The following is a 16,831-nucleotide window of genomic DNA, read 5'->3' as shown; positions in this document are numbered from 1 at the left end:
TGTAGGGGCCCCAGAGCATTACTTTGCCCAGAGGCCCATAATGCTATTAAGACGGCCCTGGCCAGAATAGGTGCGGTATGGAAGTGGTTAATAGACGGGCGCCCATGCCATGTCTGTATCCTTCTTGCACTTTTTTGTGAGCTGTGATTTCATGCTTTTGGGGTTCAGGGGGAGTCATACTTTGTGAAGCCCCCACTGGAAGTAGTTTACACTTCAGGTGGGTAGTAAAACCTGTAAAAGAAGCCTTAGCCATGCATGTATCCAGAAATGCTGGTGCATAGCACAGATACAGCCAGCATTTCCCACACAGCCAGTATTCCCAACTTGTATTCACTTGTTTCAAGCTTCGCTGACTACACAGGAATCCCTTCCCTCACACCTCTGAAGGGGGAGTGTAATACTGCGAGCGGCCAGCCGGTGGCGACAGACACTCGTACCACCTTTAAGTCTTCTCTGCAGCCACAGGTTGCCATGCTAACAAAGCCGCTTCCAAGCCTTAGCCCCGCCCAGACGCCTGACAAACAAGCTAGGTTGCGCGGCCTTTGTCCCAGCAGCCGGGGGTTCCCTGTGGAAGGCACGGCACGGCAGGGCAGGAGGCGTGGCCTGGCTTGCAGCAGGTTGGGTTGGTCGGGTGGGGGCAGCAGGTGGAATATGGAGAAAGAGGAAGGAAGACGTTGAGCTCAGGCACCGGGGACAACGGGGGGAACGGGGCAGCCGGCCAGGTAAGACTGCTTTCTAAACTAGGTCAATGGAAACTTTGTGTACCGGAGAGAGAGAGAGCGGAGTGCCGTGTACAAGTGTCATGGCTGGGGAAAGTTGTGTACCTGGAAGTGGGGCGCCCCCTTCCTCCTCACCTGATATGAGGAGTCACCCCAGGGACAGGACACACACAGTACAGGAGGACTAGGGGCAGTGGGCTGCAGTGCTGTGTCCAGGATCCTGATTTCTTATTGTTATTGGCTGCTAGTAAAGGCTTCACCCAGCTTTATGGATCGCTTCCCTGGGAATGCTGCCTCTTCTTCTCAGGAACAGCCTTCTGATTGGAAGAAGGGGCTCTCTATACAGTCCACACGTCTAATAATCCAGCAGTCTCATCTGCACTTTAATAACTAAATGTGTCCGATACAGTAGAGGAAAACAATCTGCAATACAAGAGGGTCTGTTTGGGGTATTGCAAGTCACTCTCCTGCAGAGCTAGCAATTGATTGCGTTAATTAACCCCCCCCCCCCCCCCCCCCTTACATCCCAGCCCACTCATCTGCCTGCTTGTGTTTATATAGGCTGATGACTTTTGTTCCAGTTGTTGGAGATTTACGACAGCATTGGGTTGTGCTCTGCTAGAAGTCGCTCTCCTTCACTGATTTGGAGCTAAGCTTAGCAACATTGCATAGAAAAGCGCGTTTGCGGTTAGCGATTGTACCGCCGAGCGAAGATGCTGACGAGTCTCAGCCACAAATCGCTTTAAAAATTGCATTGCTAGCGATCCTGTGGAAAATCATTAGGCTTTCCTGACTAATCACTGCAATAAAAAGGGGGAGGGCAAGGTTATCGCTGCAAGAATATAATCGCTGCAAGTGATCCGGTAGGAAAAATCAGTATGATTTTCTTAGTAACTAATCACTGCAACGGGGGGGGGGGGGGAGGGGGTTGGGTAATTACTGCAAGAATATAACCCATGTGTCATCAGATTTACATTGGCTGTACATTATACAATTTTCCTTTAAAGGGGTTGTAAAGGTTTATTTTTATTTAAAAATAAATAAAAAATAAACATGTTATACCTGCCTCCTCTGTGCGAGGGTTTTGCACAAGACCGGCCCGGTCCTCCTCTTTTAAGGTCCCTCAGTAGCGCTCTTGGCTCCTCCTCTGCTCAATTACCCTCACAGAGAGCTGCATTCCAAGGGGGTACTCGTGCGGGCACACTCCCGAGTCCTCCTGCTACGTCCATTGACACAGACATGAGGGCTCAGCCCCGCCGTCACTGTATTTGATTGACTGCAGCGGGAGCCATTGGCTCCCGCTGCTATCAATCTATCCAATGAGTTACCAAGACAGACGCTGGAGCTGCTGTGCTTGTCCCTGTCGCTGGAACTATTGGGTTTAGGTAAGTGAAAAGGGGGGGGGCTCTGGGGGGCTGCTGCACTACATAAGGTTTCTCATCTTAATGCGCTAAAGTGACAAACCTCAAAGGTTTACAACCCCTTTAAGATTTAACAAAACCATCTTATTAAGGTCAGACCTAAACATTTTCAATTTGTATGCCATCAGGCAGGCTCTTGCACTACATATAGCTGAAGGTAAATCTAAGGCTGCTTTCACACCCAACCGTTTTTCTTCCACGTTTGCATTAAAAAACACGAGACTATGTAATCCTGTGGAACTCTTCACACTGATCCTATGCAGATCTGCTCTGTTTAGTAAAACCTTGCTTGCTGCATTTTTGGTGCGACAAAAAAAAAAAAACGCAACCAAAAACGCACCTCCCTCTTGAAATACATAGAAAATACGGCAAAAACACATTAAAAAGCATCAAAAATGCCCTGGTTGCATTTTTCATACAGTTTTTCAGTCAAATGTCTCGTGAAAAGAGCACCACAAACGTGGTAAAACCACAGAAAAAAAACGCATACCATTTTGCTTTTTTTTTCTGCGTTTTTCCTATGGATCAGTGTGATCCTAAAGAAAACTGAATAAGAAAATTGTATAATGTAGGGCCAGCTTAAAACAAAAACCTTTTTTAGAGTCGCTGCAAATTGAGTCGGACCAGTTAGACCAGGGACCATTGAAATACATGGATTTTGACTTGTCATGCGACTTCACACGTGTCAAGTCGCACAACAACTCACAGTAGTGGAAACTGAGCCTTTACAGATTTAAAAGCAGCTCATGTTTACTCACCTGTGTGAATGGCTCTATTGAAAACAATGCAGCTGTGTTCAGATCCATAATAAACATTTTGTATTTGTGTAATTTTACGTCTGTGCGAATGAAGCCTTAACCACTCCTGCCCACGCTATAGCCGAAAGATGGCTACAGCATGGGCTTATTTTGCCAGGAGGGCATACGTAGACGGCCTCCTGTGGCCAGTGCGCTCTGTGATCACTTGGACTCAGCTGATCAGGCTGAAGGGCCAATCACAGTGGCCCTTGACCATGTGATCCTCTATCAGCTGATCACGATGTAAACACAAGCCGGTTGTCAGTTTTCCATTCGTTATGCTGACAGTGTGAAGAGAAGAGAGATGATTACTGGCTAGTGTTAAAGGGACATCTACACTGATAATCGGTGCCCATCAGTCCCTCTCCACCAGTGCAGCTTATAAGTGCTGCCAATCGGTGCCCATCAGTGCCTCTCCACCAGTGCAGCTTATAAGTGCCCACCAGTGCTGCCAATCGCTGCCCAAATTTTCAGTCTTTTCATTTGTTTAGCAAAAAAATAAACCCAGTGGTGATTAAATACCACCAAAAGAAAGCTTTATTTGTGTGAAAAAAAAAAATGATAACTTAATTTGGGTACAGCGTTGCATGACTGCGCAATTGTCATTCAAAATGTGACAGCGCTGAAAATTGGCCTTGGCAGGAAGAGGGTAAAAATGCCCAGTAGGCAAGTGGTTAAACTTCAAACACTGGTAGATTTTAGAAAGAACATTCGTATGAAAAATCCCGTTCCGTCCAATAATGCCATCAGAGACCTGACGGATGTCATTTGAAAGTAGTTGAAAATTTGGTTTACTTTTAGCATTTTGATTTTGTTATGGATAGAATCTCCTGGAAGAAAAGGCACACACACGGGTTAGGAATGAGTTTTCTACGGGGAAAATCTTCCACCCTGCACAGTGAATTTTCCCGTCGCTAGGATAGGAAATGATCGTTGATTTGACCCTCGAAGTTTGAGCAAAAATATTCTGCTATGATTAAGCACTAAAGTTTATCAGCTTGTACCCTGTTTGCTGTGGCATGTATCCTGTCTTTTATTTTACAATAAGGCAACAAATCCAGAAATTATTTTTCTGTTGGATTGTAAGCTCTTGGGAGCAGGGCCCTGTTGTATTGTCAATGTGCTGTCTCCCTGTATTTAGTAAAGAGCTGCACAAACTGTTGTGACTATAGATATTCAGTATAATAATATTATCATTAATAATAATAATGTTTTTCCAAGCAGATGATTCTGCTATCTAATTGAACCCGTTCCTTGCCGGAGCGCAGGGCTGGCTTGGTAGAAGCTTTGAAAATGACATGAAATGAGGGTGGAGGGTGGAGAGCCTTTCCTTATTAGGATATCCCAGGCACCATTTTCCCATGTACAGTAATGTCGGTGGCATCCAAAGGTCAGCGCACTCCTACTGTGCATTTTCTGCACGCAGCAAATCATAGAGGAAAAATAAAAACAAAGGCCGCTCCATCCCACCCTTTAAAACATTTGGGAGAAATTAGCAGAGAAAAGAAACAGATTCCTATCCGCCCCCCTTTCCCTCCTCGCTCTGCGCTCTGGAGCATGGACGACATTGTTTATATGGGACTTGTTTGTTGTTGGAAGTACAGTGATAAGTGGTGAGTGATCAGAATAACAATACATTCTTTAATGAAATTCAGCGGCAGGTTTCCCGGCTGTAGATCAAACCCGACACTTGCAGCGCTGGCGATGTATGTACAGTGCACCCAATAGGACCCCTGACCAGTGCCAGTGTTTGCCAAGGAGGTTTCTATCACAAGTTGATCAGAAAACCTGGCTGATCTCTCCTGGACTGGATTCTGGAAGCAGTTATTCCTAGAAGTTAAAAGCTGCTCGGCCTCATTCAGCATTTGTATTTATCTTCGCTGTTTGCTTTAGAATGTCCTTCCCTTCCACAGCGCCATGTGCTTTGGTTTTTAAAGTGTCGCTGTTGGTTTTGAAGGAGCGTGACTTTGCTAAAATCCACACAACAGACAATTCTGCAATGACTTTGTTTTGATCATAATAGGACAGATTGTCTCTGGCATTACCTTTTATAGAATTCATACAAGAGTTCTATGCACCGTTGTATTTATTGAGCATGGCTTTTGTTCTGCAGGGAAGAATGGGACGTTTCCTCTAATATGTACACATAACGCCTGCTGGGTATGTGGCTAAAAATAAGTTGTCTAAATATTGTCTATCCATTTTTCCATTTTTAGGGGTGTTTGGTATTTGATTGACAATGTATACATTATGTTGGCTGTCTGTGATGGTGACTGAACGGTTTGGATGTGGATACTAATGTTCGTGACTACTGCTGTGTTTGACTGAAGCTAAAACGGAGTCTTGAGAGATAAAGCATATGTGCTTAATGGTTTGTTGTGATCCAACCCGAGGGCAATTATTTCCAAGAGCTGACATTTTCGAAATCGATTTGCAACAGAATAGGGCTCCTTTCTCAGGGGCTGTCCGGTTTTAGGTCTGCCTGTCAGTTTTTCAGGCGGACCTGATCGGACGTTCCATTAACCCCTATGAAGCGGCGGATGTCAGCGGTGACATATCCGTCCGCCATCTGATTTGATCCTGTCCGCAAGATCCAGACAGATGGTGGACCTATTTTCTATCCGTCTGGAGAATCGGATATGATCGGATGAAAACAAACAGGAGGTCCGATCATAAAGGAGAGCGGGACTATGTGTGTCTCCACTCTGCTCAGTAAGCGGAGACATACCTGTGATCTGCCTGCTCAGCGGAGTGATCCCCCATTGAGCAAGCGGAGTCCAGCAAATGGAGTCGCCCGTATTAAAAGGTGCCTAAATGATCGGGTGACCCTCTGCCTCACCCACAAATGCACGCAAGGAAACGCGCCGCAATACTTATGTGAGAAAATAAAACACTACACCTCAATTCGGGCCCTACGATCATCTAATCAGAACCTACTCCACATCCAAAAGTCCCGCTACAAATCTAAAGGAGAATGAAGATTCGCTGTCCAAGGACCACGATTATGGAACGCACTACCTACAGACTTTCGGATGGGAGAAAACCATCGGGCCTTCAGAAAAAAACTTAAAGCTGTCGTAAAGGTTTGTTTTTTATTTTCTAAATAGGTTCCTTTAAGCTAGTGCATTGTTGGTTCACTTACCTTTTCCTTCCATTTCTCTTCTAAATGTTTTTTTTTTCTGTTTTTTTTCTGTCTGAATTTGTCACTTCCTGTTCCTCCTCAGTAAGCTGTTCAGTAAGCCGTTCTAAATGACTTTCCACCGCTCGGATGATGGTGGAAAGCTTACTGAGGAGAAACGGGAAGTGAGAAATTCAGACAAAGAATTTTTTTTTTAGAAGGGAAATGGAAGGAAAAGGTAAGTGAACCAACAATGCACTAGCTTAAAGGAACCTATTTAGAAAATAAAAGACAAACCTTTACGACCCCTTTAAGACCCATCTATTCTGAAAGCGTGGCTGGATGACGACATTGTATACAGCGCCCTGAGGCGATTTTAGTTCGCATTTGTAGCGCTATACAAGTTAAATAGTTTAAAGTGATTGTAAAGCTCTGTTTTTTATGTTCAAATAACAAATATGTTATAGCCCTGGTTCACACGGGTAAGATTTGGCATGCAATTTGACATGTCAAATCGGCGGCATTCACCGGCAATGGCACCATCCTAATCGGTGCGACGCCGCATCTGCACCCCCCCCCCCCATACAAGCCTCTTGCTATGGAGGCACTCGTGTCTGTGTGCTCAATCCTGGGCTTGGCCCCACTCCATTGTCACTGGCTCTGACAGCAGCAGGAGCCAATGGATCCTGCTGCTGTATCTGAGCCATTGAGGAGGGAGAGAGCCTCGGCCCTCTTGCACATCGCTGGATCAATATTGGGCTCAGTGTGTATTTTGGGGGGACTGCAAGGGGAGCTGCACACAGGTGTTTTTATTTTACTGCATAGAAAGCAGTAAGGTAAAAAACCTTCAGCCTTTAAAACCACTTTAACTCCATATGAATTTATTCCTGATAAGCAGTGAGGAAAAAATAAAAACTGTGCTTATAAATAAAAGAAGCCCTTGTGCTTCAAGCAAGTGACTGTACCTAGCCCGGCAGGTGCAGCCTGGGAGGATGATGGGATCAGTCTGTTGCCAATCGGATAAAGCATATATTTATTCCTTTCCCCGGTTATCATATAGACCAGGGGAAGGCAGCCTGGGGCCCTCCAACTGTTGTGGAACTACATTTCCCATGAGGCATTGCAAGGCTGGCAGTTACAATTACTCCCAGAGGCATGATGGGACTTGTAGTTCTGCAGCAGCTGGAGGGCCCCCGGTTGCCTATGCCTGATATAGACAGACCAGGACATGAGGATAATCTCCATAAGATAATGTATACACTGGGGATCAGCAACCACAAGATCTCAATTAATCACACCTATGTGATCAGTTGCTTGCAACCCCACATTGCTGCCAGCTCCTGCCACCTGTCGGGGGTTGGCAATGTGCATGTGGAGCCAAGTGATGCCCTAGGATCCTCCTTGGCGCAGACATGTCAAGTGACACAGGAGGGAGACCTGGGAGGACATCTTCACTCTGCCGGGTGCTGCTGCTTCTGAGGTCTGTTGAGTGAATTTTTACAGAGAGGATACATGTATGTTGTGGTACTGACCCCTGCACTCTTTAACCACTTACCCCCCGGACCATATTGCTGCCCAAAGACCAGAGTACTTTTTGCGATTCGGGACTGCGTCGCTTTAACAGACAATTGCGCGGTCGTGCGACGTGGCTCCCAAACAAAATTGGCGTCCTTTTTTTCCCACAAATAGAGCTTTCTTTTGGTGGTATTTGATCACCTCTGCGTTTTTTATTTTTTGCGCTATAAACAAAAATAGAACGACAATTTTGAAAAAAATGAATATTTTTTACTTTTTGCTGTAATAAATATCCCCCAAAAATATATAAAAAAAACATTTTTTTCCTCCGTTTAGGCCGATACGTATTCTTCTACATATTTTTCGTAAAAAAAAATCGCAATAAGCGTTTATTGATTGGTTTGCGCAAAAGTTATAGCGTTTACAAAATAGGGGGTATTTTTATGGCATTTTTATTAATATTTTTTTTTACTAGTAATGGCGGCGATCAGCGATTTTTTTTTTCCGGTATTGCGACATTATGGCGGACACTTCGGACATTTTTGACACATTTTTGGGACCATTGGCATTTTTATAGCGATCAGTGCTATAAAAATGCATTAGATTACTATAAAAATGCCACTGGCAGTGAAGGGGTTAACACTAGGGGGCGGGGAAGGGGTTAAGTATGCCTGGGTGTGTTCTTACTGTGGGGGGGGGGGGGTGGCCTCACTAGGGGAAACACTGATCTTCTGTTCATACATTGTATGAACAGAAAATCAGCATTTCCCCTGCTGACAGGAACGAGAGCTGTGTGTTTACACACACAGCTCCCGTTCCCCGCTCTGTACCGAGCGATCGCGTGTGCCCGGCGGCGATCGCGCCCGCCGGGCACACGCACGGGAGTCGGGGGCGAGCGGGCGGCGCGTGTGCGCCCCTAGTGGCGGCTTTTAGGCAGGACGTCATATTACGTGCTCTCGCCTAGGAGAGCCACCTTGTGGACGTATTTTGACGGTGCGGCGACGGCAAGTGGTTAAAGGGGTTGTAAAGGTAAAAAAAAAAAATCTCTAAATAGCTTCCTTTACCTTAGTGCAGTCCTCCTTCACTTACCTCATCCTCCCATTTTGCTTTTAAATGTCCTTATTTCTTCTGAGAAATCCTCACTTCCTGTTCTTCTGTCTGTAACTACACACAGTAATGCAAGGCTTTCTCCCTGGTGTGGAAAAGCCTCTTGAGGGGGCGAGCAGGAGTGTCAGTACGCCCACTAACACACAGCTCAATTTTCTATCTGCAAAGTAGAGAGTGTCCTGACACTCCTGCTCGCCCCCTCAAGAGGCTTTCTCCACACCAGGGAGAAAGCCTTGCATTACTGTGTGTAGTTACAGACAGAAGAACAGGAAGTGAGGAGTGAGTGAGGATTTCTCAGAAGAAATAAGGATGTTTAAAAGCAAAATGGAAGGATGAGGTAAGTGAAGGAGAACTGCACTAAGGTAAAGGAAGCTATTTAGGGATTTTTTTTTTTTTTTTTTTTTACCTTTACAACCCCTTTAATTATAACTAACTTCTGAACTCTACATTGCTTATTCCTGACCGCTAAACTCTGACTCTGTAATCTGCATTATTTACTCCTGACCCCCTGCTTTTACATACTACTGACACCTGGACTTTGCAATATTACAACTGACCCCAGTGCTCCTAACACCGCCTTCCAAGGCTATCTAAAAAATAATAAAAGCATGCTGCACCTTGGTGATCTTTGATCTCTTCCATGTTGTTGAGTTTGATTTCCACCTCTCCAGGGTTGCCTACCTCTGGTGCGCACACAGCTCAGAACAGGTAATGGCACAGACACTAAAACACTAAAACCAGTAAATTAATGCTGATTTTTGATGATACCTGAGCAGAGATGGCACTGACCTGGGCAGAAAGAAATATAAGTAAATTGAGAGATCATGAAAACTTGGAAGTGTTATACTTTTGTCATTACTTAGAATGCATTCCCTGAGCAAATATATGTGGCACTAAGTTCCCTTTTAAAGTGAGGTTGTTGGGTTTACATTACAGTTACCTGGACAACAGATAGATTAACCCATTGGTTTGCCAGTGTTGGGTGGTCATTACTCTTGGGGAGCGGAGAAAGCTGTGTGTGTTTTTTGAGGAGGGTTGAAGAGGTAAAGAGTTCACAAGTCTTGAGGCCCGTACACACGATCGGATTATCTGACAGGAATTGTGTGATGACAGGCTGTTGTCGGAAAATCCGACCATTTGTATGCTCAATCGGACAATTGTCTGATTTTTCTCCTGACAAATGTGGGATAGCATGCTTTCAAATTGTCCGCCAACAAATGTGTGGTGTCGGATTATCCGATCGTGTGTACACAAGTCCTTCAAACAAAACTCCAAAGTACAAACACGCATGCTCAGAAGCAATGCTCACCAAACACAACATTAGCAGTTGCCCAAGGGGTGGTGCTAAAGAGCTGAAAAACTGAATAGTTTCATGTTTGTTGGCTGACAATCTTTTGCCGTTTGTATGCAAGACAAGTTCACGGCCAACGCCCTTTGGAGAAAAGTCCTACGCTTTGTCTGATATAAATCCAATCATGTGTAGGAGGCTTTAGGGCATGGGTGCTCAACCTTTGGCCCTCCAGTTGTTGTGAACTACAAGTCCCATCATGCCTCTGCCTTTGGATGTCATGCTTGTAACTGTCAGCCTTGCAATGCCTCATGGGATTTGTAGTTCTGCAATATCTGGAGGGCCACAAGTTGAGCACCCATGCTTTAGGGGGTGGAAAGTAGAGCAGGAGATCTTCAGCTCAGTAGGTGGTTTACGGGTACTCATCAATGGGAATGGTGTCAATAACCTATGTGCCAGTGTTCAAAGGATAGAAAGATTGTTTTGAAGCTTTCTTGCCACATTGAACTTCTGATTTAATGTCAAGAATATGTTGTATTTATAGGATGAATGCAAAATGTATTTAAAAAAAAAAAAGCTACTGCTTTTTTTGTGGGAAACTTTCCTTATAAAGCCCTTTTCATTGTAGCTTGACTTCTGATTAAAGTCTACCCTGGTGACTCTGCTGCCATACCTTCAGGCTTGCCCAGGGAAGCGCTTCTTCTCTATGCTCAGCGATCCCACACATTCTCTGGCTTTGCTTATAAGTCACATGACGGGCAGAGAGAGCCTGACACCAGCAAGAGATGAGAGCAGTTTAAGGATCTCTCAATATAAAGCTGTTTATTAGTTTGCAATAGGGGGCATCAGTCTGGGGACATGGGTTTTTGGCATACAACAGTAAAGGGGAGGGTAAGGCATCAGAGGGCAGTGGAGTTGGTGGCATACTGATGGGCAGCCTTTTTTAGGACCGTCCCTTCTCTCTCCAATCTGTAGGATGTGATGAGCTCATAGAAGCTGATATTTCTTGGTAGAGAAGACTGAATACATTTAGTACTGATTGGATAACCTTCAGTAGGAGGCACTTTGCTAGGGATGGCTTTTCCATTTCGCTGTGACTGAAAAGCTTTTCTGGGATAATGAAATCTTATATCCATCTGCCTGTTTTTTTACTCCTGGACCAAACCTTTCAGATGGGTGGGTCACTCCCATGACTGAGCTTTGACCATCTGCTTCTCATTGACCATTTCATTTCTACAGGGGGCGTTTAATGTTATCTTGGTATTTTGTTTAGCAATGTTCTATTATTTATAATAGAAATATAAGCCTGTTTTGTATCACACTAGGGCTTGCTTCTCACCAGATGCTTTGTCATATACAGTACTTGCATGCATTTTCCAATGCACGTAAAATGCATGAACTTGAAAAAATACATTATCCCATACTGGGCAAATACATTGACAGGTTGCAAAGGTAGAACAGCTGGCATGCTGTTTGTATCATTGATCTGTGATTTTGCATTGATTGAGGTTAATGGGACACCAAATTGACAATGCATATGAAGGTTTTACAGGGGCAGGCCAAATGCATATCTGGTTGAGTAGACTAAATTTTGAAGCGCCCTGTAGTCTTATTGGACCCCTTTGAGGCAGTTTTCAGGCATTTTAGCGCTAGAAATAGCCACCCATTCATTACAATGGGTGTTTTCACACCTGGGTGGTGTGCTTGCAGGGCGTTGTATGCATTAAGATAAAAAGCCTTCTGTGTGCAGCAGCCCTCCTCTGCCCCCTAATACTTACCTGAGCCATCTCTTTCCAGCGATGTCCACGGGTCCCTCGGCCATCCAGGACTCTTCCTCCTGAATGACTTGAGACACAGCAGCGCTGCATTTGGCTCCCGCTACTGTCAATTAAACTCAGCCAATCAGAGAGAGGGGGAGGGGCCAGGCCGCAGCTCCATGTCTGAATGCATACGCAGAGCTGCATCTCGTCTCGGGTGCCCCCATAGCAAGCTGATTTAAACAGGAGGGAGGGGCCAGGAGCTCCAGCCAGGGACCCGAGAAGAGGAGGATCTGGGCTGCTCTATGCACAACCAACCGTACAGAGCAGGTAACTATAAAGCCTCATACACACGGTCGGACTTCAAACAAACTTTTCTGTGGATTTTTGTTTGAAGGGCGTTGGCTGTTAACTTGGTACGCATACACACGGCAGGACTTTTTCAGCAAACTTTCCCGAAATCACGTGTTTTTTCAGCTCTTTTCTGTTCTTTACCGCCACCCTTTGGTCAACTTCTGCTATTGTTGGTTGATTTTAACATTGGTTCTGAGCATACGTGTTTTTACTTTGGACAAAAATCAGATGGACTTCTGTACACACGATAGAACTTTGCACCGCAGGACTTTTGTTGCCGAAAGGTTTGTCTGTTTGTTTGTAGAGCAAACTTTTGTCCGATGAAAACCGAAAAAGTTTGTCCGATTTGAAAATCGAAAGTTTGTCCGATGGAGCGTACACACGGTCAGATTTTTTTTTGAAAACCTGGGAATTTTGAAGTTTGTTGTCAAAAAGTCCGCCCGTGTGTATGGGGCTTTACATGTTTGTTATTTTAATAGAATAAAAAAACTAGACCTTACAATTTAACCTTTACTATCTTTTATAAGGAACATTTTTAGATGTTAATTGTGCCCAAGAGTACCCTGAGTGCCCATAATTCTTCCTGAAAATAGCAGTGAACTTCCTTGTCTGTGACAGTGCCTAGGCACTCCTCTGCATACAGCCTGCAGTGTGATATTGGGTCACTGCTGCCTCTACCTGCTAATCTTATGAGGCAATGTCACATGCATTGCTTTAATTTGCATAGTGCTCGTCTTGGGGCTAAGAAAGCTGTAATTAAAGGGTGTTGTGTATTGGGTGAAACTACCAGAGTGCCTTCATGCTGGGCCCTTTGTATGCATCCCCTGGGAGGTAGATGAAATAAAAGGGACAGTTTCCGTAGTTTACCTTTTAGAAATACTAAGGGATCGTTCTATGTAAATGGGGAATTAAAAAAAAAAACGCAATTTTAGTGGCCAAATACTGTATTTGGCCACTGGATTGAGCTAGGAGTTGTAGAAAATTTCTATAATATTTAACCCAATTTAGCGGCCAAATGCATTCATTTCCATTTTAAATCAGCGCTTTACATTCATTTTTGCCCCATTCATACATAACAAAGATGCATGCATTTTCATCTTGGCTATGCAAATTCTTTAAAAATCCACCCGTATGTCTACATTTCTTGTTAATTTACCGTATATAATGGGTACCTGGATAAAAGTATTCTCCAAAGTTTGGGTTATAGCTTTGCTCCTGTTGGCTGCAATTTGCATCTAAATCTGTTGGCAACTTTCAGCGACCCCCCCCATGCAATCCATGGTGTCGCTCAACTCCTCTTGCAAACAATATCCTTTTACTGGCAGCTTGCCTTTTAATGTAAAAAAATTAAATCCTCCTTTTTTTTTTTTTTTTTTTGTTTTTTTTTTTACTCACTCCTATCTGGCTGTTACTAGGCAGTATTTGTAATCTGCCTAGTTCCTGATCCTAGGTGGTTCAACTTCCTGTCCTAAGACCCATTGCCTCCTGGGAAATGATGACACTCATTTCCCAGGAGCCTCTGGGCATTACTGTGCCTAAAAATCGCCCATTATGCACCTCTCCCTGAAAACCAGGAACTGGGCTTCACATTGCAAGTGTTTTCAATGATTTCTGGAACGATTGGGGAGCTATTAATATGTTTTAGGGACTTTTTAATGTGATTAAATTTAGCTTGCAAAAAAAATCAAAATTATGCCCGGAACCGCGCTTTAAGGGTAGGCAATTAAGTTTTTTTTTTTTTTTTTTTTTTAACATTGCCAGGGCAGACAGAGGCATCTGTAGATAAATCCACAAAATAATATATTGTGTATACTACTGTAATATAATATACACTGTAGTGTGTGTGTGTGTGTATATATGTGTGTGTGTGTGTGTGTGTGTGTGTATGTATGTATGTGTGTATGTATGTGTATATATATATATATGTATGTGTATGTGTATGTGTATATATATATATATATATATATATATATATATATATATATATATTATTTTGTGTGTGTGTGTGTGTGTGTGTGTATATATGTGTGTGTGTGTGTGTGTGTGTGTATATATATATATATATATATATATATATATAATGTGTATATGTACATCCCGTGTTGCCAAGGAGAGCCTGTTTCCCTATGATTTATACTATAATTTCTGTAGTTCCCCTTTCATTATAAATAGGATATTATATTGACCTACTCCGTATAGCACATAAAAAAAACAGCTGCCGTGTCAGCTATAAATCGCCCACTGACACACTCCATATTATTGCCAGCACATTTATATGAAGCAAAGGTCTTCAAGGCCACTGACATTTGTGTAAGAAGCAAGCTTTAGCCTCCATGGTCCATAGACGTTCTTTTCATGGTCGGCATGTATCTGCGCTCCTGCCACAATGGACCCTGCAAGCAGGATGAGACACCCTATTGACAACACAGGAGGGTGTCAAGTGGGTGTTCCAAGTGGTGCATTGGATAAGGATTTGTATATCTGTTCTGCTTTTTGATGCCATACGCCTCATTTTCTAACAAAGTACCTCAGAAGCTGGTGGCTACACAAGGTGCTGGATCCTGGGATGGAGTAGCGGCATCCGGCGTGTGGAGTCCCTCATGAAAAGATCCTAGTGAGAAAGCTGTGGTGATGTTGAATAATGCTAACCATTTACACACAGTGAATCTAGCTTGGCTCGACTATTGATTTAAATGGCTGTGTGCAGTTCTCTCACAGTTGTATGTTACTTTAATTTTTATGGTTTAGTTTAACAGCCTACACAGGGGATAGACTTGACCTCTCTCTGCTCTACTGAAGAAACAGAGCTCGTTATTGTGAAGGGACACACCCAAAAGAATTGTGTTTAAAGCATGCAATATTCTGTTTTATATGTAATTGCTCTGCATTGCTTCATCTTGTGATGCCATTGATGACACTGGTGGTAGTTAAGGACGCAGGAAAACATGTTGTTGCTGTGATTTCTCACTAATCTTGCTATCTGTTACTTTTAAAGAATAGCTCAGGTTGGTCCTTTTGATGGCTTCTTTAACAGCTGGGTGTGCACCATACTTTCTGGTATGTCCTTAGGGCACCTATGTAAAAACGATAGCGCTATAGATTTTATTTAACAATATAGTTTAAAGAACAGCAGTGTACAGTTACCTGTACTAGATTTCAGTGTAGTCGGGTCATGTCATCCAGATTGCTTTGAATTTGTGCATTATTGACGTTGCTATTAACCTTCTTTATTATGAAGGTCATTGAGGGATATTGTGTAAGGTGCTACACAGAAACACAATGGGCCTTATATACTACTGTTTTCTGGTGCATTTACCATGTGTCAAAGAAAAAACAGTGTGCCGGTAATTGAGGCAAAGCCGCGGCCTCAATTACCGGCGGGCGCCAGGTCACAATTTCTTGTCGCAATTGCGCCCGGATATTGTCGACCCCTACTTTAGTAAATAACCCCCATGGTGTTCATCTGTACTGTGCCAGTTGTACATTTTGCTAATGATCTGGTCAGGTGTTCCTTGACAAAAGTGCAAAATTACTTTTTAGTATCTCTGCCTTTCTGTCAATTATTTTGGTAAGATATAGTCACCTTTTTAAAAAAAGTTTATTTTTCGAAAGGATATTTCAACTCCCCATTTAGCCCCCTTTCACACTTGTACGACTTCAAAGTCGCACGATTTTACCGCGATTTTAATGAATGCCTGTGTAAGTGGCATCAAAATCGGACCAAAGTAGTGCAAGGACTACTTTGAAGTAGGCACAACTTAAAGTCATGGGCCCAGATTCAAGAAGCACTTGCGCCCGCGCAACCATAGGTTGCGCGGCGCAAGTGCTTGCTTGCTCCGGTGTAACGAGTGCTCCTGATTCAGGAACCTCGCTACACCGACTGCAGCCTAAGATATGACGGGCATAAGCCTCCTTATGCCTTCATATCTTTGGCTGCATTTTTGCGTTGGCCGCTAGGGGCGCTGCCATTGTGATCTGTGTATAGTATGCAAATTGCATACTAACACCGATTCACAAAAGTTGCGCGGGCCCTGCGCACGCAAGGTACGGAGTTTCCGTACGGCGACTTTAGCATAAGGCTGCTCCTACTCATAGTAGGCGCAGCCAATGCTAAAGTATAGCCACCCTTCCCGCTCGTGAAATTTGAATTTCACGTCGTTTACGTAAGTGATTCGTGAATGGCGCTGGACGCCATTCACGTTCACTTAGAAGCAAATGACGTCCTTGCGACGTCATTTGCCGCAATGCACTTCGGGAAAGTTTCCCGACGGAGCATGCGCTGTTCGCTCGGCGCGGGAGCGCGCCTAATTTAAATGATTCCCGCCCCCGGCGGGATCATTTACATTAGGCGCCCTTACGCAGGGCAAATTAGCATAGCGCCCGCGCAATTTACGGAGCTACTGCTCCGTAAATCGCGGGCAAATCTAAATATTTGCGTGGGCGCAGAGCAAAAATCGTTGCCCTTTGCCCACGCAAATATTGCGCGGCTCTACCTGAATCTGGGCCATTGAAAATAATGGAGAATGACTTGTCATACGATTTTGCAGTCCAAAATCGTGAGACAAGTCGTATAAGTGTGAAAGGGGACTTAAAGGGATTGTAAAGGTTAATTTTTTATTTTCTAAATAGGTTCCTTTTAAAGTACAAGTTAGCCTAGATTACCTGTAGGTGCAAGAAATATCTCCTTAACCTACACGGTTAAGGAGAGATTTTCACAAAAACGGGCACCGATGTGTACGGCGCATGTGCACTGAG

At 44.0% G+C, this 16,831-nt stretch overlaps 1 protein-coding gene across 2 annotated transcripts in view; it reads left to right on the top strand.

Annotated features, from left to right (window-relative positions):
* Window positions 1-620: 620 nt before the first annotated feature.
* The window catches only part of KIAA1671 (KIAA1671 ortholog), a 222,966-nt gene continuing 206,755 nt past the window's right edge, over window positions 621-16,831 (top strand). For both annotated transcript variants that reach the window (XM_040351406.1, XM_040351398.1), the window contains exon 1: window positions 621-722. The gene's annotated coding sequence lies outside the window, so the exon portion shown is untranslated. The remainder of the gene's footprint in view (window positions 723-16,831) is intronic.

This window comes from Rana temporaria, chromosome 1 (assembly GCF_905171775.1).
Source record: "Rana temporaria chromosome 1, aRanTem1.1, whole genome shotgun sequence".
Lineage (NCBI taxonomy): Eukaryota > Metazoa > Chordata > Amphibia > Anura > Ranidae > Rana > Rana temporaria.
Note: the sequence above shows the minus strand (reverse complement) of the source record. Positions and strands in the feature narration are given on the sequence as shown.